General features: G+C 40.4%; 1 long non-coding RNA gene across 1 annotated transcript in view; it reads left to right on the top strand.

The window, feature by feature from the left end:
• LOC131894651 (uncharacterized) overlaps nt 1-22,347 on the top strand; it is a 28,120-nt gene extending 5,773 nt beyond the window's left edge. The window contains exon 3 of the long non-coding RNA XR_009374979.1: nt 22,208-22,347. This is a non-coding gene — a long non-coding RNA (uncharacterized LOC131894651). The remainder of the gene's footprint in view (nt 1-22,207) is intronic.
• The last annotated feature ends 651 nt before the right edge of the window (nt 22,348-22,998 follow it).

The raw sequence follows: 22,998 nt of genomic DNA, 5'->3' as shown, positions 1-22,998 counted from the left end.
TTAAGTACCTTCTGCCTCCCTAGGGGCATTGCTTCAGGGTAAAGCACAGACAACCACCTCTACATCCATCTTCCTCAACTCCTCCTTATTTTCTTGAGATATCACCTCTTACTGAACTGGTAGCATACCATTTTGGCAAGGCTGACTGTCCAGGGAGCTGTTGGTACCCACCCATTCCTCCAACGCCATGTTGGGATTATAGGCAGACATCTTAGGTGGATGCTGGGATGTGGAACCCAGGTCCTCATGCTTACGGTGTAAGCATTCTTATTCACAAAGCCATCTCCCCAACCTAGTCATTTTCTCTTTAATCATCCTTGTTAAAGACAGTTTACATTCACAGCAACAGTGAGCAGAAGGTGCTGAGGATTTAGCCAGGTAGCCTCCTCCTCACAGTCAAAAGCTTGCATTGGATAGCACATTTATTTTCACTGTGGTGCCTACAGGGCCCCACCCTCCCTGCCTTCATGTCTGTAGAAGAATGAGACTGTGCAGCCAAGTTTAGAACCACTGATAAGTCCATCAGGCTCCATCAACACTCACATTCCTGTTAAGGGAGCAGAGTCCTTCATGGCAAGCCCATGGCTGTGCTACAATACTCTTAAATTTTAGAATGTTATACCAGGATATGACTATTAAATATACTTTAGCTAAAACAAAACTTTTCCCTCCAAAGATAATCATTATCAAGTGTTATTACTTTTAGTGTGTGTGTGTGTGTGTGTGTGTGTGTGTGCATGTGTGTGTATTTATATTAGTTATTATTTCTGTGACAGAACACTTGACAACTTTAGAAAAGAGAGCTTCTTTTGGCTTTGAGTTTAAGAAGGGACACAGTCCATTTGTGCTGGGGAAAGTACAACAGTAGGGGCATGAAGCTACTGGGCACGTGTACACACACACACACACACACACACACACACACACACACACACACACACTGTACCTGTACTGTCTGCACCTGCAGGATGCAAGCAGGCACTGGGGATATAAGTCCCAGCCCAACCTTCAGTGACTCACTTTCTATAGTGAGGCTCCACCTCCCAAACGTTTTATAGCTTTCAGAACAGTGTCTGTAGCTGGAACCAATTGTCCAGTCACATGAGTGTATGGGAGACATGGGATATAAAAGGCAGGGAAAACAGGACAATGAGACAGTGGCAAGGACTCTGTGGCACAGCTGTCCCCACTGAGGTATGACCAGTTTTACCAGAATTGATGAGTAGGAGAAATTTCAGGAGGTAAAGTTCAACCCAAGGCAGAGGCTGCCCTGTCTTAATTGGATTTCTATTGCTGTGATAAAGACAATGGCCAAAACAACTTGGGAGGAAAGGGTTTATTTCAGCTTATGCTTCCAGTCCGTCACTGAGGGAAGTCAGGCCAGGAACTCAAGTCAGACAGGACCTGGAGGCAAGAACTTAAGCAGAGACCATGAGAGAATGCTATCTACTGCTTTGCTTCTTCTGGCTCGCTCAGTTTTCTTTCTTGTACACTCCAGATCCACTTGCCCAGGGTGACATGGTGGGCTGGTGCCAACCATATTAATTATGAATCATCAGTCAAGAAAACTCCCCATACACCAGCCTACAGGCAATCTGAAGGAGGAATTTTCTCAATTGAGGTTCCTCATGGAGATACGTCTAAATCTGTATCAAACTGACAAAATCCAACTAGCATACTTCCCTCAGTGGTTATCTGTGGCTAGGTCTGCTGTATGCCACCTCCAGGAAAGGGATAGAATTCTGTGGTGTCACCAAAATAGTGAAGGTAGGCCAGGTGAACTGGAATTGGATTTCATTCTTCCATAATTTCTACTTTTTCAGAATAGGTCACAAAGTCCTCAACTTTTCCTGAAGTGAAGAGTTTTGATATCATTATATCCTAAAGCAGCTAATAAAGCAAAACAGCACCAACAAAAAGGTGTACAGACGTGAAATTGGAAAAGGGAAGGAAACTGCAAAGCATGAGAGAGACTGGTGGGCCTCTTCTGAGTTGATAAGACAAAGAGCACTTTTGAGATTTTAAAATTTGTATTCTTTGCATATTTTTGAAAGACAGGCTTAAATACAGTGTGAAGCTTATTGGTCAGGAGAGTTAGGGTTGAACTGAGGCTGGATGAAGCCTGAGTTCCTGCCATGGTCAGCTGGCACTGTAATGATGGCCCCTGGTGAGGCTCAGCGCCATGGCAGAGAGAAGAAAGGACAGAAGAATTGGTTTTCAACACGATAGCCAATATACAGAGAAAGGGGACAGAGAAGGGGCTGGGGGGCAAGGTATATCCCCTGAAGGCACACTCCAAGTGACCTGCTACCACTCACCAGAGCCCACCTTTTAGAGTTCAGCCACCTGTCAATAGTCTGTCCACAATGGGTATCCAAGAGTGAATCAACCCATTCATAAAGTGAAAACCCTCTCTCTCTAAGCACTTCCCAAACACACAGTCTCTGTACACCACCTGAATCAGGAAATAAATCTTCAATACATGAATCTTTGGGCATACACTTCATATCCAAATCATAAGTATGTATAATCTATTTATTGTTCCTTCTCTATCTCCCCCCTCTCAATTTGACACTGTGTTCAAAACATTGAGATAGAGAAATCCATTTCTATAGTTAATTCTTGCCTCTAGTGTATAGGCTATACTGAAATGTATTTCTGCTCATTTTTTTGTTTTGCATTATATTCCAAGGCATTAATTCAGACCTTTAAATATAAACAGTGCTTTATATTAAACTAGTCTATGACCTGCATGGCCCCCATCCATCTTTGCATTCATCTACCTAGCCTGCCAATCTTCATTTAATTCTACTAATTCAAGAATTTGCTAAGTTACTTCCAGACAGCAGGCGACGTTGGATTGCCAAGCCTCCAGAGATGAGCAAGGAAGTGCTACCTTCCTCACGTTCACACAACCTGACTCGGAAATACCCTGGTCAGGAGGCAGTGGTGGCATCGTCTGATGAGGCACTGGCTGTTCCAGGACACGCTGCCTTGCTGTTAGCTCAGCTAGTGGCTGTGCTCCAGACACGAACGCTTCTGGTGTCTCACTCTTGGCACACCTTCCCTACGGACGTGTGCATGTTCGCAGAGCAGGCTTTGAGAAGACTTGTCTTATCCCCACAATTAAAATAATTTAACCAAAGGCATTTCTTTGTAAATCTTTCTTCTCTTCCTGGATAATGAGATAAGAGTCCAAGCAAGTTCATAGCCAAGGGTGGTCAGGAACTCTGATGTGGGCATTGTGTCTTTGGTACTTTTGGCATTTATGAAAATTTTTGATGGATACATTTCTCTACTAATAGGACACCTTTAATAATATGAGAACTCAAAGTGGTGATAGTCTGCAAATAGGAAAAACTATTGGTTAGTTTTAGCATGTGACACCTTAAAAATATAGAAAATCTTTTCTTTTTCTTCATCTATTTACAGGTTTTAAAAATTTGTTTGTTTGTTGTTGTTGTTGTTTTTCTATCAGCTTCTCCAAATACATCTTGGAGCAACATGGGATCCAAGTGTACAATTACCCTGGTGAATATTTTAATTAGTAGCTTGGCAGTTGATCCTCTCACCATTAATCAAGCTTGATTTAACGAGGGCTTGGAACACTTTCCGTCAGCCACAGACAATTGTGGGCCTATTACAGAACTTTTGGTTGGCAGGGTGGTTAACCTCATAAGCCTCAGATTCCTTATCTATCAAATGGGGTTAAGAATCCTATGCTCATGTGTTTGTTCAGGCTATGAAACTAAGGAACATGCATGAAAGTACTCCTCATTCCATGCAGGTACTTTCTAGTTAGATTTCCCCAAATAAATCCCTGTGATATATTTCCAAGTTTTCCACAAATATTAATGCACAACTATTTTTTTTTTTTTTTTGGTTTTTCGAGACAGGGTTTCTCTGTGTAGCTTTGCGCCTCTCCTGAAACTCACTTGGTAGCCCAGGCTGGCCTCGAACTCACAGAGATCCGCCTGGCTCTGCCTCCCGAGTGCTGGGATTAAAGGCGTGCGCCACCACCGCCCGGCCAATGCACAACTATTCTTAACAATCACACGGAGTAGGTAGATCCCTATTTACAGGAGAGGAGCCCAGAGTGCAGACACACATGTTGATGATGCAGGACCATATACCTCTGAGAAAGTCCTAGGCTTTGAACCGTGCTCTGTGCAGGGTGGGTGCTTGCTTGCTTGCTTGTTCTTAGCACCAGACTCAGATATACCTCCCAACAGCTTCAAAAAATACCCAAGAGAAGGGACTTCCGATGCCAGGGAATCACATTTCTCCATCCAGTTTCTAGAGGCTCTGCCCTCTAAGACTATGTCATGGATGGCTAGGAGGCTCATTAATCTAGAATTCATGGTCTGTCACAGATGGCAATGCTGCTTTCCTAGAACCCTTCAAAAGTGTCAATAAAGAGCTGATAGCCAGTGGGTGGAGGGAGATGTATAGGACACAGCAGTGTGACCGGGCATTGGCTGGCTTACACACTCACTTTGTGCAGTCGCCAAGATGCTGCTGCTACTACGATGACAAACAGCCTCCCTCATGATGCCTCCATCTGGGAGGTGATTTGAGAGGCAGTCGTCACTGACTCCCTAGTGTGTGAAGGGGTTAAGGCATCTTGGTGTTTATAAAAAATTGCACCCAGAAGCACATGTGCTTTCTTCAAGTGGGGATTTAGTTCAAAGCTGGTGATTAATGAGTATCTTAGAGTATGTTTATGTATAGCAGTCATGTAAACTCTGTTTAGGGTGAACAAAATAGTCATCAATTTGAAGATAAATTTTCTTTCTTAGTCAAACTTTCCAGTGTTCCTTAAACATGTTGTTTATGTAAAATTTATTTATAGCGGATTTTTACACTCACTCAATAATCACGGAAGACATATATATATATATATATATATATATATATATATATATATATATATGAAATGTCTACTTTTAATTCCAGCTAACACCTTTGTTATTTATACCAGCATGTACAAGTCTCTCTTTATGCCATAACATCTGTTGCTGGAAGGATGCTTTTGTTGGCAGAAATGACTAATGTATTTTCGAGCAAGGAAAAGAAGAGATCAATCATGAAAGGGAAAGCAGTCACGTCCCATGCGCTGCCTGCTCTGCAGGCTGGAGTCCTCCATGGCACACAAATGGGAGACTCAGTTTGAAGTGGTTCCTAAGCTGTTCAGAGATGGCATGAAGTTGAGAAATTGGTCTGCGGACCCCCTCATGATCTGGCAAGCCTTTAGGGTCCTGGGGTTTATCTTATTTGTGATGAAGATGTATCTGCTTGTGATATGGGACACATCATCACTCTTGATATTATCAACTTTTAAAATGAAATTAAGTTTTAGTCAATTTTTAACTAATTAAATAATATTAAAGGTAACATCTCTAATTACTGTGACCTGACCAGTAAACTCCATCATTTACCTGATCATGCATGCTTTCTCTTAACTGAATTGCTGTCAAAATGAAGCAAATTGATACAATGTTGTTCTGAATGAAAACTCCTGTTTATATAAAATCTATTTCTCATTTTTGTGGACCAGATGTTTTTAAAAAATTAACATCTTCCATTTGTGAACTGTGAAAAAACTTGGATAATACAGAAAAAGAGAATGAGAAAAAATAAATATACTATAACCTACCTCTTGAGAACTCTGAATTCAAAGCTATAGAAAGCAGTGAGAAATACAAGAGGCATATGAACTAAAGCAATTACTTGGGCCAGTGGTGGTGGTGCCTGCCGTTAATCCCAGCATTCAGGAGGCAGAGACAGTGGATCTCTGAGGCTAGCCTGGTCTAAAAAGCAGATACCAGGACAGCCAGGATTGTTACACAGAGAAACCCTGTGCTGAAAAAATACACACACACACACACACACACACACACACACACACACACACAAGAAATTACTTGGGAGGCCATTGTGTTTATAAAATATTCAAAAGTATTAAGTTTTATGACAGTTCGTACAGTAGTTACAAATTTTTTATTAGCTTAAGATGCATAGTTTTAGTTGAAAAGCAAGTTTTAGTTGAAAAGCAAACTAAAAAATTCTGGAGTTACAAAAATATTTTATATTTTCCAAGTCACTATTTGACAGACCACGAGGTTCATTGGTAGTGTCAAATCGTTCTCAATATTCATAAATTCCATGGAGACTGGTGCAGCATCTGTAATTCTGAAAGTGAGGTAGCCAAATGCACAGTACTGTGGTATGGAGTGATCTCAGTAGTTTGGAAAAGCAAATTCAGAGGAATTACTGGTGTTGATTATCTATGAATGTTCTTCAGTCACTGTACTTAGGAAAGATAACACGATACTCACAAGTGGTTATTTTGGTTTGAATGTGAAATGTTTCCTACAGGCTCACACATTTGAGTAGTCAGTCCCCAGTTGGTGGTACTCTTTGGGAAGGTTATGGAACCTTTAGGAGGTGAAACCTTCCTGGAGCCAGTGTGTCACTGGGATTCAGATTTTAGAGCCCGGTCCTACATGTTGTTCTCTCTCTCTGCTTCCCATGTGTGGATAAAGTGTGTGATCCCTTCTTGATGGTTAGGCTGGCCTCACGTTCATTCTCTATGATGACTGACTGTATCCCCTTTGGGACTGTAAGCCAAAGCAAACTATTTTTTTAAGTTGTTTTTATCAGGGTATTTTTATTTTTAGGGTTTATTTATTTTTTATTTTATGTGTATTTATATTTGCTTACATGTATGTACATATATCACTGGCATGCCTGGTGCTCATAGAAGATCCCATGAAGCTGGAGTTATAGGCAGTTGTGAGTTGCCTGCTGTGAGTCCTCTGCCAGAGTGGCAGGTGCTGTTAACTGCAGAACCATTTCAGCAGCCCTGTGTTGGGGTAGTCTGTTACATCGATAGGAAGGAACTAATACAGTGATGCTGTGTGAAGTAGGACATGACAAGGAAGGTAAGGGCAAGAACACACAGGTGATTTATTTCCAGATCCCTTACAGTAGAGAAAAAAGAAAATGGATTCCAAAATGTATAAAACATAGTTAAATCCGATTTCATGTTGGGATATTGCAGACAAATATGATCTCTAGGTTGGAATTACACTGATTCTTTAATTGCTTGCTGCATTAGATGGTTCCTGTACACCACTGGAGATCATTGTAATCTGAATCACCCAGGGCTGTCTTGTGCTCTGCTTAAGCTTATGGTCAGGAACTGGTGGCTTCATGCTGGTTCTCCCTGGCTCAAGGAGTTCTTAATTTTCTATAGAGGCTCCCAGGCCCTGCTCTTTCAAAGCAGGTGCCACAGAAGGTTTGGTTCTCAGGACTTTGCTCTTCCCATCCTACACATTATCCTATCTGTATCCATTATCATCTAGGAACCACATTGGTGATATGTTGGTTCCCAGATGGAGCCTCTGGCTCTTTTGTGTTCCTTATGCTTCAATTCTTTTTCCCCACTTGTGACTCGAATGTCTTGGAGGTCTCTAGGTCATATAAGATGCATGTGACACATATGTAATGACAGCGGTGAATTGCCAAAAGCTGGGAACCTTAGCAGACCTTTAGGAATATCTTATTTTAATGAAAATTTTCAACAACAAGTTTTTTTTTAATAGTCCCAACAACCCACAAGCTCTGCCATTTGCTGGTGGTCATGGAGTAAACTTTCTTACCAGGATGATTTAACCTGTCAATGAGTCATTGACCATGGAACTGGGAAGAGATGTTCCAGGAGTCTCTTGATGAGTGCACACAAACTGGCAATAACACATTGCAGGTAACTCCAAAATCAATTCTAGACAAAAGGAAAGAAGTCATTTGTGTATTTGATAAAAGTAAGTTAAATTGAAGGACCATTACATAAACGTGTAAGACCATTGAGTATATATTTGTTGTATTCAGAGAACATGTTCCATCCACAGAATGTAGGCTTAGCTATTTATGGAGTGGCAGTGAGATAGTGAGTTTTAATTTCAAACAAGAAATTCAAAAATATCTCATGAACTTGTACAGAAGTTAAAGAAACACAGATTGTATAATAATTATGTGGATGAATAGCTCATCAAGTTAATACTTAAAATGTGTTGATTGATGGAGCATAGTCAGCTTGGCTAAAGGTCTCCACTGTCAACCCATTGGGTACAATCCTTTGATTCTCTCAAAACTGTGTGCTGTAATTATAATTTTTGCTATTATTAATGCATGGAGGAATAGCTATTATTGAGGATGACAAAGTCAGGGTTCAAAGAAAAATTTGGCAAATTAAAATAACAGATCACCATAACAACAGAAATGAAATGTATTGGCAGCATTGGGTTCTGCATTTAAGTTAAGAAATAGTCGACAAAAATACAGGAGTGATCAAGCTTGACATTGGCTGAGAGGAAATGCACGGGTTTTAGGTGATTTCAAACTCAATGTAAAGCAATAGAGAATACAATTGCTAAATCAGCTCAAACACCTGTAGGGGGAATTTAAAGTCAATGCAGGGTTGAGCAGCCATGGAAACCCCAATATTGATGTATTTGGCAGAGAATGGTGGTCATCTAGAAAAAGTCCTTTGGGTACCACATCCTGCCAGGCCCTGAAGTCCCATGTGCTCACCTCTTCTCTCCCAGAGGTCCTACATTCTTACTTTATCTCTATGTTCTGGCATACCCTGTTCCATACACTGAGAATGCACTTGCCATTCTCTCAAGTTTAAACTTTTCTATGTCAAGTTTTCCTCATGTTGAAAATCAGAAATGTTTTCCTTGTGCCGTAGGCATTTAATCAACACAGTTTTTCTTTCTTCAATATTTAGTGCCCATATTTCATGTTGCATAAATATTTATTGCTAGTAGTTTAATAGCACCTGCTAGACTCTGTACTGCATATACTTGATTTGGGTACTAAGACATGACATGGCACTTTGAGAGCAGAGATCATATCTTGTCACATGAGTGTGTCTTCTAATAACTGGCAGACTACTTCCAGATGGGTATTGATTTAATGGAAGGGAGTATAAAATGTATTTGATAAAACTTGAATTTAAAGAAAGTACAAGAACTGGGCTTCTTGAGGTTTGAGGGGTTTGTTCATTCATTCCTAGTGGGGGCTACCTCGCTTGAATTATACGCTTGACCTTGGATTCTCAGAAGTATGCATTAAATCACTTATAAATGGCTTGGTCACCATTTGTGACCAGACTTCACCAGACTATGAAGATTCAAAGCTTTTAACCCACATTTTACTGCAGAGATTTGAAGAGCTTGGCTTAATGGTTTTTGTGGCCTGTGAATTCTTCTTGGAGGAGATAATGTATTATACATTAAGTGCTGATACTGCAGTGTGTTATTCAGAGTTTTAAACAACGGAGATAGCAAGGCAAGTCTGTTTTCGATGACTCATGGTGATAAAGTCAGTCAAGAATGTTCAGTTTGCTGGAGCCTCCCTGTTTGTCCTTTTACTTTTCTAGTTATGTCAGAGAAAATCATGGTGTAGATGAAGATAGAATCATCTCAGGAATTTTTTAGGGTTTACCTCCAGGCAATTCAGAATCATCAGGGATATATTTTTGTTTGTTTGTTTATTTGCTTTTTAATTAATTTTTAAAATTTATTTTACATACCAACCGCAGTTTCCCCTCTCTCCTCTCTTCCCTTTTCCTTTCCCATACCTCCTTTCTACACTATACCCCATCCAATCTTCTGAAAGGGTAAGGCCTCCTATGGGAGTCAACAAAGTCTGGCATATCAAGTTGAGGTAGGACCAAACTCCTCCCCACTGCATCAAGGCTGAGCAAAGCATCCAACCACAGGGAATAAGTTCCAAAAAGCCAGTTCATGCACCAGGGACAGATTCTGGTCCCATTGCTAGGGGCCCCACAAACAGACCAAGCTACACAACTGTCACCCACATGCAAAGGGCCTAGTTTGGTTCCATGCAGGTTTCCCAACTGTGGGTCCAGAGTCCCTGAGCTCCCATGAGCTCAGGTTACCTGTCTCTGTGGGTTTCTCTGTCAGGATATTGACCCACCTTGCTCATGTAATGCCTCTTCTCTCTTCAACTTATCTCCCGGAGCTCAGCCCAGTGCTTGGCTGTGGATCTCTGCATCTGCTTCCATCAGTTACTGGACAAAGATTCTATGATGACAATTAGGGTACTCACAAATCTGACTACAGGAGAAGGCCAGTTCGGGCACCTTTTCCATTATTGATAGGAGTCTTAACTGGGGTCGTCCTTGTGGATTCTTGGAGGTTTCTCTAGCACCAGGTTTCTCCCTAATCCCATAATGGCCCCATCTATCAAGATATCTCTTTCATTGCTCTCCCTCTCCATCTCACCCCCCAACTCCCCATCCAGATCCCTCATGTTCCCATCCCCATACCCTCCCCTTTTCTCCTCCTCCCCACCCACAGTTTACCCAGGAGATCTCATTTATTTCCCCTTTCCAGAATGATCTATGTGTCCCTCTTAGAGTCCTCCTTGTTACCTAGCTTCTCTGGGGCTGTGGATTGTAGCCTGGTTATTGTTTGCATTATATCTAATATCAACTTGTGAGTGAGTACATACCATGTTTATCTTTCTGGGTCTGGGTTACCTCACTCAGGATGATTTTTTTCTAGTTCCATCCATTTGCCTGCAAATTTCATGACGTTGTTATTTTTTTAAACAGCTGAGTAATACTCCATTGTGTAAATATACCACATTTTCTTTGTCTTTTCTTCAGTTGAGGGGCTTCTAGGTTGTTTCCAGATTCTGGCTATTACAAATAGTGCTGCTGTGAACATAGTTGAGCAAGTGTCCTTGTGGTATGATTGAGCATTCCTTGGGTATATGCACAAGAGTGGTATTGCTGGGTTTTGAGGTAGATTGATTTCCAATTTTCTGAGAAACCACCATACTGATTTCCAAAGTGGTTGTACAAGTTTGCACTCCCACCAGCAGTGGAGGAGTGTTTCCTTTGCTCCACATCCTCTCCAATATAAGCTGTCATCAGTGTTTTTGATCTTAGCCATTCTGTCAGGTGTGAGATGGTATCTCAGAGTTGTTTTGATTTGCATTTCCCTGATAACTAAGGATGTTGAGCAATTCCTTAAATGTCTTTTGGCCATTTGAGTTTCTTCTGTTGAGAATTCTCTGCTTAGATCTGCACCCCATTTTTAAAATGGATTATTTGGTATTTTGATGTCTAGTTTCTTGGATTCTTTATATATTTTGGAGATCAGCCCTCTGTCAGATGTGGGGTTGGTGAAGATCTTTTCCCATTCTGTAGCCTGGCATTTTGTCTTATTGATTGTGTCCTTGCCTTATAGAAGCTTTTCAGTTTCAGGAGGTCCCATTTATTAATTGTCGATCTCAGTGTCTGTACTACTGGTGTTATCATCAGGGACTTATTTTGTACAACTCCAGAGGCTAGGCACTCAAGATCAAGAAACCAGTATGGTCTATATGTGATAAGGGCTAGCTTCACACTGAACTACCAGAAAAAAAGAAGGGATGAGGTTGCTCCTGTGTCTTCCTTTTAGGGCACGCATTCCACACATCAAAGCTCTGTCTTTATGCTCTGAGCACCACAAAAGACCCCCCACCTCTGAATATTATCATGTTGGTAACTAGATTTGAAAAGTTGAATTTGGGGTAACACAAGAATACAGACCACAGTGCTTACTCTGTCACAGCCTAGGACCAGCAAACATGTGCACACTGGTTGAGTTTATTTGTTTTCTCAGTCTGTTCTAAGGAAGTGAATCTATACAGCAAGTAGGGAGGAAAAAACTGTGATTTTACTAAATTTTTGTTAATTGTGAAATATTCATTAAAGGAATTAACAGAATGGTCATTAAAGTTTTCTATCTATCTATCTATCTATCTATCTATCTATCTATCTATCTATCTATCTATCTGTCTGTCTGTCTAATCTTTCTATCAATCATCCATGTATTTATTGGCTTTGTTTGGTTGTGTATGTGAATGCCCATGACATTGTGTAGTTGTGAGGACAGAACACTACTTGTGGGATTCAGTTCTTGGCTTCAACCATGTGTGTTCTGGGGACTTGAACTCAAGCCTGAAGAAGCTTGATGGCAAGGCCTTTACTTGCTGAACCATCTTTCAGGCCCCAAAATGGTGATTTCATACAGTATTATTTATAGACAGTGTACTGGTCCCTTGTGAGTGGATGGTTGCAGATTGTGAAGGTGAATACGTGAACAAGGAAAGGCAGGAGTTTAGTAACCAAATACAGATACTGCAAGATTGACTTGAATTAATAAAAATGTTAATGGTTCTCTTGGCCTGTGAATGAAAAGGCTCCTGTCTCTTCTGCCCTGATGGATAGACTGGCAGCATCTTGGCACAGTGCTGAGAGCATGCTAATCACACTGGGACAGCACAACACTCCTTTGAATCTGGGATCAAGAGTGTCTTTCCTCAAAATTTCTCTGTAATATTCATTGTGCTGTTGATGGGAAGATGTCAGGTGGGGTTTCCGCCAATTTAGTATCTGAGAAGTTGAGTCACAAAGCAGTTCAATGACTTTTCTGAGGTCATGACCCAACTCAGCAGGAAAGCAGAGAGAGTACAACCCTTCTTCACAGGAAGCTATAATTTCTATCACTTTGTAGTGTTATGTTCAAAATAAAAATACAACCTGGAAGCATTTCCTCTCACATGCTGCCTCCTTTTCTCTGGTGATGGCAGCTGTAACTCTTGGTTACTTGTTTGTCTCAGATCAGAATTTAGCTCCGAGAATTTGTAGAATTTGCATTGCCTGGTGAGTCCCATCCCCCACTGCTTACTCATGCACTTTTGACTAATAATATTAGTCAGATGGAGGGAAGATTGTGCTGGGGGAGAATGAAGAAGATTGAGGGACTATGTCATTCTTAGTGCACAAAAAGGCAAGCTGAAAAAAGGGAAGGGAAGAATGGAACTTTGATTGTTAATAGAGGGCTTAAAGACTGAGATCATTGTCAAATGGCATTTCAGTTGCACGTGCGATGTCTTCTTTAAGATGCATTCAAGAGATGTGTGCGAGTATGTGTGTGAGCACGGATGTCTGCACACACACAGGAGATGAACATGCATATTGCTTTATGTGGCCATCTCTGCGGCTTTTCCAAGTGTTTGTAATACCGTAATAAATCAAGCTCCTCTGTCACTTTGTTGTGTAAACCAACCATCAGTGTAAACACATTTGACTTCAGTCAGTTTATTTTTCTGTAGATAAAATATGAAGAAAAATTAAAATGAATTATAAGGGAATGACTACAGCTCTAGCCAACAAGTAGGTATTTATAAAACCCAGAAACATTCTTTCATGGGAAGCAAAAACTAGAACACTTGAGGAATCTATTTTTTTCTAATTGGAATGAAGAATTTGTAAGTTATCAGTAAGAGCCATTTTTCCCCACTCAAGATAGAAATTCATGCTAGCCAACTAAAAGTTTAAATTTAGGAAAAATTAAAAATTCAATCCTGCCAATATATGTACACTTAACCATGTGCCACGTGATTTTGGGTTTGTTTTCCTACATTTGTGATTTGTCTTGAGACAAGGTCTTGCTATATGAACCAGGTTGATCTGGAACTATCTAATACAGACCAGAGGTCCTGTGTCCTCTATCCCCCTGCCTCAGTTTCCAGGCATGACTTTACTTTTTAAAAAGAAAATTGTATGAATGTGTTGTTGGTATCATTTATAATCTACTTTTAAATAAAAAAACCCCTTGAAGGAAATCTAACATATATATTATTATTACTCATTGATATTGATGATATTATCATCATCATTATCATCATGGTAGTTACAGGTTACCCTCAAACTTGACAGTTAGTTGAGAATAGACTTGAACTTTCACTATTCCTGCCTTTACTTTCTGATTACAGGGATTACAGGTCTGCACTGTGACTCCTGATTTAGGTTGTGCTGAGATCAAACCAGGTGTTTGTGTATGTCAGGCTAGTGCTCTACCAACTGAATACATTTCTAGCCCTATATCCAATTTGATTAATAAATCTGCCCTTCCATAGCCATACTATAGTCTTGATGTGTTGATTAGCAAAATAATCTCTCCAGGCTCCCTTTCATAGTGCAGGATGTCACGTCACATTGGAGGTGTGCATGGGTGTAAAGCTACCTGCAGTTGCCGACAATTTCCAACATCATGTAATAGCTATGCATTGCTGGCTCCTTAAACGTAAATAGTGGCTCTTGCTCCTTGAGTTTTTTAGTAATGAACACAGGTTAAGTGTTCTGGTGGTGACTCTGATGGTGTGATTTTTTTTTTTTTTTTTATAAATAGAAGTCCTTGTGATGAGTTAAGTAGCTTGCAGTCTATTACAGTCTCATGGTTCTATGATGACATATTTGTAACTTGGCTTTAAATGTAAGATTTTGTATGCATTTTGGCCTACAGTTGATGCAACATGAACACAGCTTTTCTAGTTTGTTACTACTTTTACTAAGATGTCAATTGTAGCATGTAGAAAAACATTGCTTCACAGAAGAGAAACATATTTTGAATCACAACTATTTAATATTGTTATTGTGATTTGACAGAATACAAATTAATACTGCTTAGATGGAGAACCTGTGCATTTCATAATAGTAGAAGAGAATGGAGGGCCTGGAGAGATGGATTAGTGGTTAAGAGCACTGGCTGCCCTTTCAGAGGACCTGGATTTGATCCCCAGCATCCACATGGCAGCTAACAATTGTCTGTAACTCCAGTTCCAGGAGATCTGGTACCCTCACACAGGCATACATGCAGGCAAAACACTAATGCACATAAAATAATTAATTAAAAAGAGAATGGAAGTGTGTAACATATTTATACCATTAAAATCCCTATTTACTCCTAATCACGTGTTTCCCACCCTCACAGCAAAGCCTGCTTCTGCTATGACTATGTTTGCAAAGTGTTCTCTTGCTGGCTTGTATTGGTACACCACACTTTCTTTTAAAAAAATATGTCTTGCCTTTGTTTATTTGGTGTATGTGGTGGAGAGCATACCGTGTATGCCGCTGTGAGCATGTGGAGGTCAAAGGACAATGTGGAGAATTGCCTCTCTACTGTGTCGGCTCTGGAGTCAGAACCCAAGTTGCTAGGCATGGTAGCAAGGACCTTTCTCTACTGAGCCATCTCAGCATCCTCTTACTTTTTCTTATGTATAGTTAATCTGAAACAATACAAGCAGGTAAAGCAATGTTATTGATTTCAATGGGTAGCAGAGCCAGAAGCTCTTGGGAAAATTATACTTTCACTTAGAATTACCGTATGGTCATTGTCTAGGGGATTGAGCTGTGCAGCTGGGAATATGAAAACACATCCATATTTTTACCAAGTTAATAAGAAGTTATAGAGCCATACTGTGTCTATAGTTTTATAAGGAAAACCGTAGTTATTCATATTTATCTCTGTGTCTCACCTGTGTAAGTCTCTAAGTCTCTGAGCTCAAAGAACCACTTTTTGAACTGAGAAGATGGCTGACTTGGTAAAGTACTTGACACAGATGCATGAGAACCTGAATTTGGATCCCCACCACATACATAAAAAGTTGAATGTGGTGTATACCTGAAATCTCAGGGCTAGGAAGGCAGAAGCAGGAGGATCCCTTGGCTGGCCTGGCCAGTCTAGATGGATTGGTGAACTCCAGGTTCAATGAGACATATTGTCTCAAAAAGATAATGTGGAGAACAACTGAGGAAGACATGAGACATTTCTGGCCGTCATCTTCACAAGTGAGTGCATATATATGTACCGTTACACACATGCCAAACAATGGACACACATACACACATGAATTACATTTTTCCTGGACCATCATTACAAATTGTGAAAAGTTGAGTAAAAGGAACTCCTTAAAACAGGGTATAGTAATCTAGCACATTGCTTAATGGTGTCAGAAGAGCAGAGTAGTTTCCTGTGTCCAGCTCAGGACTGTATAACATGAGGGCAGACTGGGTCAAGGCTACTGGAAGTTTAGAATATAATCCACAGGCTTGCTGTGAGGCTGAGAACGCCACACCTGATAAGAGGCCATTTTCCAGAAACTGAATTTCTAGTAGTCTTTTGGCAGTACTCACATAAAGCCCTAAAACAGAATCATAGTTGCCAGAGAGCAGTTAACCCACTTAAAATGGCTTCATTAGCTGGCTTGTTTTTCATTTTTATATAAATCATGCTATATCTTCATTAATAGTTGAGTCATTAATTCATGTAATTTTATAACTATGTTTTGAAGTCAGAATTTTCATAAAAATTACTTTCAGATAACTGTAGAACACAAAAATAAAAATCTTTCATTGTGTGTGTATGTTTTATATTTTTCTCTGCTGATATATTTCTGTGCACTATAGAACCACATGGCCAGGCCACATACTCAGTCTTAAATATGTCAAGGCTCCCTTAGGGGAGGCTTGGGATGTGGGCGGCTCTTAGCCAACAGTCAGGAGGCTGGGGAGTTCAGGAGGGTAATTGATTTGAAGAATAAATCAGCAAGTTCACACTGGGGCTGGACAACAAAGCTTCCCTCAGCATTTTAATAGATAGACAATCATTAATTTTACCCCAAATTACATGCATGCTTATAATGTTTCAACAGCTGCTGATTAATTGTTGAACAGCAATAATGGGAGGTTGAGAAGACCTTGTTGATAGGAAGTTTGGGAGGGTCAGCAAATTTACGTGGAACACAGCTGTCCCTTCAAACCTCCAGCAAAACTGTTGGATCACAGCTTTGCCTTGAATTTTGCACTTATGGGTTACAGGATAAATTTCTCTCTCTCTTTTTAATTAATTTGCTGACTTATCATTACAGTTTTGCATGGTTTTATGTGGCTGAACTTTGTGGTTTTAGTATTCCAAGAATGGTCAAAGTCTGCAGACGGGTGCATTCATGCTTATTATTTAAGCAAAACGTTTGAGCTAAGGAGATTTGTCTGTTGAGGCTGGACGACACTGCGTGTGCAGAAGTCATGGTGCACTGTTTTCTGTGCTGACATTTTTTAGATGATTACCTTCTTTGAGCATCAATGTTCTACCTCCTTGTGAATAACAGTCCTCATTTTGCCCTTTACTGCAGTATATCAGGAGGGAAAATAAGTGGTATTTGAGCAAAGAGAAAGATGCGTTGAGGTCATGTACTAAATATTCCTCTCTCCATTCCTTTCTCTGTTATTCTAAATAAATGTAAGATCAGACCAACTTGTTTGATTGGAAAGCAAAGGGAGTTAAACAATGTTAAGCTTTTATTATCAATTGTGTTGTTTCTCTATTTGCCTGGTGTGATTATCAGAAAGCAAATTGAACTAAATAGTTAAGTGTTTCAAGAGAGAGTCCAGTGGTATCTGTGTCATTAGTATTTTTTTGATGATTACAGACATTTACAGAATGTATAGCGTTTATCTAAAACTGTGTATTCATGCATTTAAGACATATGACACTTTCATTCAGTAAGGTTATACCTGCACCTAAAATGTCTGGATTCTTAGAAAATAAAGAAAATGGAGAAATCATGTTGGGAAAATATATATTTTTAATCAACAAAAGCACCAATGGCAGTGCCTTTTGTGGCTATTTTATGTAAATAATAGGCAGCTGAAAAGTGAAAAGGTACATTTGACCTTGTGACAGGGTACAGTGGCTCAGGAGAAGAAGAGCTATCTGCCTTCTTTCACCAACATCATTCCTTTGTTGCATAGTTGCTGAGGATAGAATCTGGACCTGACAGAACCAAGTCTGTCTGTAAGGCAGGATGGAGAAGGACATAGGTCATGGCTGTCTCAGCTCCAGGCACATGAGACGTTTCTAAGGACATGGACATGGAAGGTTAACATACCCATTTTGTTTTTCCTAAATTTTTGGGGTTGAGTGAGTTGTTAGGAGATTATACTAGTAAATGAATAGCTTCACTGGAGGTAGAAAGGATGCAGACAAGAGATCACAGTTCATCCAATGAAGAAAAATGATTTCCAAGTCTGTCTTAGAATAAAATATGGTACTTGGCGCTTCTGGGGTGAGCTAATCTTTTTGAAGCAGAAGTGTTTTCTCCAACCAAATATTATCATTATCTGCATATGGAGAGAGAGAGAGAGAGAGAGAGAGAGAGAGAGAGAGAGAGAGAGAGAGAGAGAGAGAGAGAGAGCTTAATGCTCCATGGCTTCCGTGAAAATGGATTTCTGAGTCCTCATTAGGGTGCCTTGTGGAGTGTGGACCTCCTTATGCTTTTACCTTTTCAAGTGTTTATTTTTATGTTTAAGGATAAGCAATTTCCTGTAATAGAGCACAATTACGATTCTATCACTCTTCCAGTCCTGAACACATTTTCTGTGAAAGATCCTGCATGTGAAAGCACTTTGTAGACTCCAAGTGAAATCCCAAAGCAGGTGCATGAATTGATGATTTTACTGAAGTCTCTGTGTTATTTCCTAATGGACTTTAAATTATTGGAAGCAAGAATTGTCATTTTTGCCTTGAACATAATAGACACTCTGAAAAGACACTGAGTGGATACTCAGCTCCAGCTGTGTGCATTAGGCTTGTGGCCGCCAGCCTTAGTGGGAGGTAGACTCCAAGAAAGGATGCCCTTTGCTTCCTCAGTGTCAACTCTTGGGCTCCTCTTCCTGCTTTCTCTCCTCTTTGCCCTGTTCTCAAGCTATGGGGCATAGCCTTCTGCCCAGTACTGCTTGCTATACATCTCTCTTATCATTTGCATCAGCTTTCCACTATGAATTTGCTAGTTTTGTGTTGCAGGCAATGACCAGATTTATTGGCCTGTGGATTTCTCCTTACAGTTTCTGTTACATTTGTCTCCAGAAGCAGGTCTTACCTTGTCTTCTTTCTTTAAGGGAAAGGAAATTCTATCATTTGTATATATCTTCTAAATGTGTTGTCTGCCATGTCTGGATTGGTTTGTTAGGGTATTTCTGTGCTCAACCAAATGCCAGGTATCTGAAGATAGATGATAGGCTCCAGGTTTCTTGCATGGAGTAAAAAAAGGAAACATGGCTACCTGAACCTTCATAAACCTAAGGGGAGGGCTGAATGTTAACATGTAATCCCATAGGGAATTAAAAGAAAAAGTGTTATCAATGGTGGGAAATATGTCAAAAAAAACCATAAATAGCATGTAAGTAAAATAACATGTCAGAGGACAGATGAGGCTTCCTCGGAGTAGTGTTTACAAAGAGACTTATATTTTCCATTAGCTGAAGCAAGAGAAAAGGAGTTAGAAACTACAGTGTCTGTATAGGGTCAGAATCAGCTGAGAATCTTGGCTAATGGGGAACAGGCCTTGAAGCTGCTGTGTAGTAACAAGGAAGACAAGATAGCATTCTGATGAGTTTATGAGGCCAGGTTGTAGTCACATGCTGGGAGTCCTGATTCTCTGTACACTCTCTTGCTTACAGCTTGTTTATTTTATAAAAGGTGAGGCTATAGGTAGGACTGATATGATTCAATACACTCTTTAAAATGACTAAATATAGCCATTCCAAACTACTGAAGAATAGAAGAATTGATTAGAGGCAACCAAGAGAAGCATCAGATATTCCAGTGGAGAAGTAAGAACACTTACAAGCATGGAATGAATGATGGAGGGACAGGGACAGGTCTGACATGCAGTTTCCCCCAGTGACAAACACTATTGTTAGTATATGGGCTGAATAAGAAAAGAATGCAGCTAGGCACCATTTGGACTTTCAGTATGGATACTCTAGTGGGTGCATTCAATCACCCCAATGCCTAGGAAGCAGGTGCAGGGAAATTTTGAGCCAGAGACCAGCCTGGGCTATATATCAAGATCCCATTTCAAAAAGTTTACTTACTGAGAAGGGGCAGAGGGGCTATGGATTAGAAGGCTCATTCCTAATTGGTAATGTAAATACCTTCAGTGAGATAACCAATAGCTGGGGAAGAATTCTGGGTAGAGATGGAAGGTGAGAGCTTGCACTAGGAAGCTGACACCTAGAACATTAGAACTAGGAAAGCTCTTACTTAGAGTGCCCATGATAGCAATCCCTGGCCATATTTTGGTGATTCTTTTCTTCTTCTTTTTTTTTTTTTTTTTTTTTTTTTTGGTTTTTCGAGACAGGGTTTCTCTGTGTAGCTTTGCGCCTTTCCTGGATCTCACTTGGTAGCCCAGGCTGGCCTCAAACTCACAGAGATCCGCCTAGCTCTGCCTCCCGAGTGCTGGGATTAAAGGCGTGCGCCACCACGGCCCGGCTGGTGATTCTTTTTTGAGTCTAATGTAGATGAAAAATTATTTCTCTAGCAGGCACTGATGCCTGTGACCTTGCCACCCTCTCCTGCCCATAAAGCTCAAGGCTCTCTGCCAATCAAATTCACGATCTCTGACCATGTACAGGACTGAGGCTCAAGAACTTCATTTTGGGGACCTATTCTAGTTTAATTTCTGTCGCTGTGATGAAATACCCTGACAAAAAGTAACTTAGGAGAGAAAAGGTTTATGTCAGCTTACAATTCTGAGTTTTGGTCTTATTGTGGAAAAGTCAAGGCAGGAACTCCTCAAGGCAGCTAGTTATATCACCTGCAAGAGAAGAGAGAGAAGAAATTGCTTGCTTGTGCTCAACTCTATTTCTCCACATTTATACAGTTCAGGAAATCCTGCTCAGGAATGATGCCACTCACGTTGGGCTGCATCTTCCCACACCAATTAAGGCAACCAAGACAAGTCACCCACAGATATACCCACAGGCCAACTTGATGTTGACAATTCCTCATTGAGGCTCTCTTCACAAGTGATTTTTAGATTGTATCAGCTTGACAGTGTAAACTAACATCAGAGGATGCTTGTTCCTTTTAGGGTTAGCAGTAGTTGTGCATATGGGGTTGATTTGTGCAAATAGGAGTGAGAGAGTTGTTACAGGTGGCTGAAATAAAATTTAAGCCTAACTTATGTAGAGATGGTGGGAAATTAGAATTGATATGGTATGAAGTTTAGGGCATAGTGTCGGATGTCATATCTGGCACATTAGCCTTAAGTCTGATTCTTATTTTAAGAAATTGACTTGTGTAGTCTAATTAATGAGTGTTTCATCTGTTATTGGCTCTTATCTAAATACACAGGACTGGGCAAAATCTCCATAGGAAATCATGAAATGTGAACAGAAAGGTTAAGATAGAGAAATATCTAGTGCAGTGGAAAGATGTCCTTTATAGATAGATCTAGCCCGAGGGACTTCTATGGTCCATGGGGCAGGAGTAGGAGAAAGGACTGACAGAGAACAATGTCCCATGGAGCATGCAGAACAGAGGTAGGATAGCTGTTCAGCTGTACAGAAGGAAAAAAAAAACCAAGGTGAGTAGAGACAAATTTCAAGCTCCTTTGTGTCTACATATACTGTTGAGTTATTGAAAGCTCTACCACATGGCAGATATGGAACCTTGGTCATATTTATAACCTATATATTTTTGCCCTCACCCCATAGAGAAGCATTTTAAAGACCTTTACAGTATGCTAAGCACAGAGCTTTCTCTCCAATATTAAGTATTATCGTTGGTATATTAGTCATAATGAGGTTACCTGAAAAGAAGGCCATTGGGGCTAAGGTGACAGGTTACTCAAGGTGCATATGAATTGTTTGGTGAGAGACAAAGTTGGCATGGGGTGGAGGATAGTGGAGCTGGTGTTAGTAGCCTTGTGAAAGGCCAGGTAGGCAGCCTACAGCTGGATTCAGGGGCTAGGGAAGGGTTGAGCAGTGGAACAGCGCACTTTTGATAGGAACAGAGAGATATGGGATTTTTCTGCAGGGCTAGAGGGGAATCAAACAGAAGATAAAGTTTTCAAGGAAAAGTTGGAGAGTATAGAAAATTATATGATTATGGAGCAAATGGTTTGGATGTCACTGTAAAGGCAGAGGTCTGTGAGACAGTGTTCAGATGGTCCTGCAGACCTACCCTTGAGAAAGTTCTTCCAGGTAAGCCAGGGGCACTTGAGGGCAGACAGCCTGTGCTGAAAAGTGGTCTACTTTGACAGTTGATGCTCTCCATCCTGCATGCTGAGACAAGGGTTGCAGCAGGAGGTGTATGTATCCTCTCTTCTTGGTCTCTCCTCCTTACATTTGACTTTCTGAAGCAAGGCCCTGGGTACAGCCCAACCTTAACTGTTGTGTGTTTTACCTGTAGCCTGGTGATCTTGATGGACAGTTCTCTTGTAACTTGAGTTCCGTAGCCTTCCTTTGAGACTTGGCTTTGTTTTTCATATGTAGGTCATTCCAGCAAGTGAGATCCTCACTAGCAAGGAGATGTCACTCATCATACTTGCTGCTGTGCCAGCCCCACCCAGTGATTCTTCTTCCTTTCCCACATCTCCTCCATCCAGATACCACTGTTGTAGGAGACCAGCCCAGGCTCTACAGAGGTAACACGGGGAAATTTCCCCTTAAGAATCAGTTCCCAATACAAAACAAGTCCTGAATTCTGGAACATTCTCTTAAGGAAGTGTAATTTTAATTTTAAAGTAAAAGCAGATATAACTTTATTTTAAAATAGTAGATATTTGTAGTAACCAGTGAACAAATACAGAATATTAGTTTTTAAATCAACTAGGTATTACTAGAAATTCTATTTCCCTTCCTAAAATAACCATATAATTGACATTCATTATTCTAAATATCCATGTAACCATGTATAAGCTTTATATAAATGGTAATATTAAAGTCCTGAGTATTTTGTAACTTCATGTTTTATTAACAATTGATACTTTATACTTAAGTAAATATATACTAGATAATCAACTATACTTTTTTTTTTTTTTGAGACAGGGTGTCTCTGTGTAGTTTTGGTGCTTGTCCTGGATCTCGCTCTGTAGCCCAGGCTGGCCTCAAACTCACAGATATCAGCCTGGCTCTGCCTCTTGAGTGCTGGAATTAAAGGCGTGAGCTACCACTGCCCAGCTTCAACTATACTTTTTAAAAAATTTTGTGTGTGTACTAGTGGAAGCCCATGAATTGTAGACTAATGGCTGTGGAACCCCCATGGGACTGGACTAGGCCCTCTG

The sequence above is a fragment of the Peromyscus eremicus genome, chromosome 17, assembly GCF_949786415.1.
Source record: "Peromyscus eremicus chromosome 17, PerEre_H2_v1, whole genome shotgun sequence".
Classification (NCBI taxonomy): domain Eukaryota; kingdom Metazoa; phylum Chordata; class Mammalia; order Rodentia; family Cricetidae; genus Peromyscus; species Peromyscus eremicus.
This window is presented reverse-complemented; position numbering and strand designations above follow the sequence as displayed.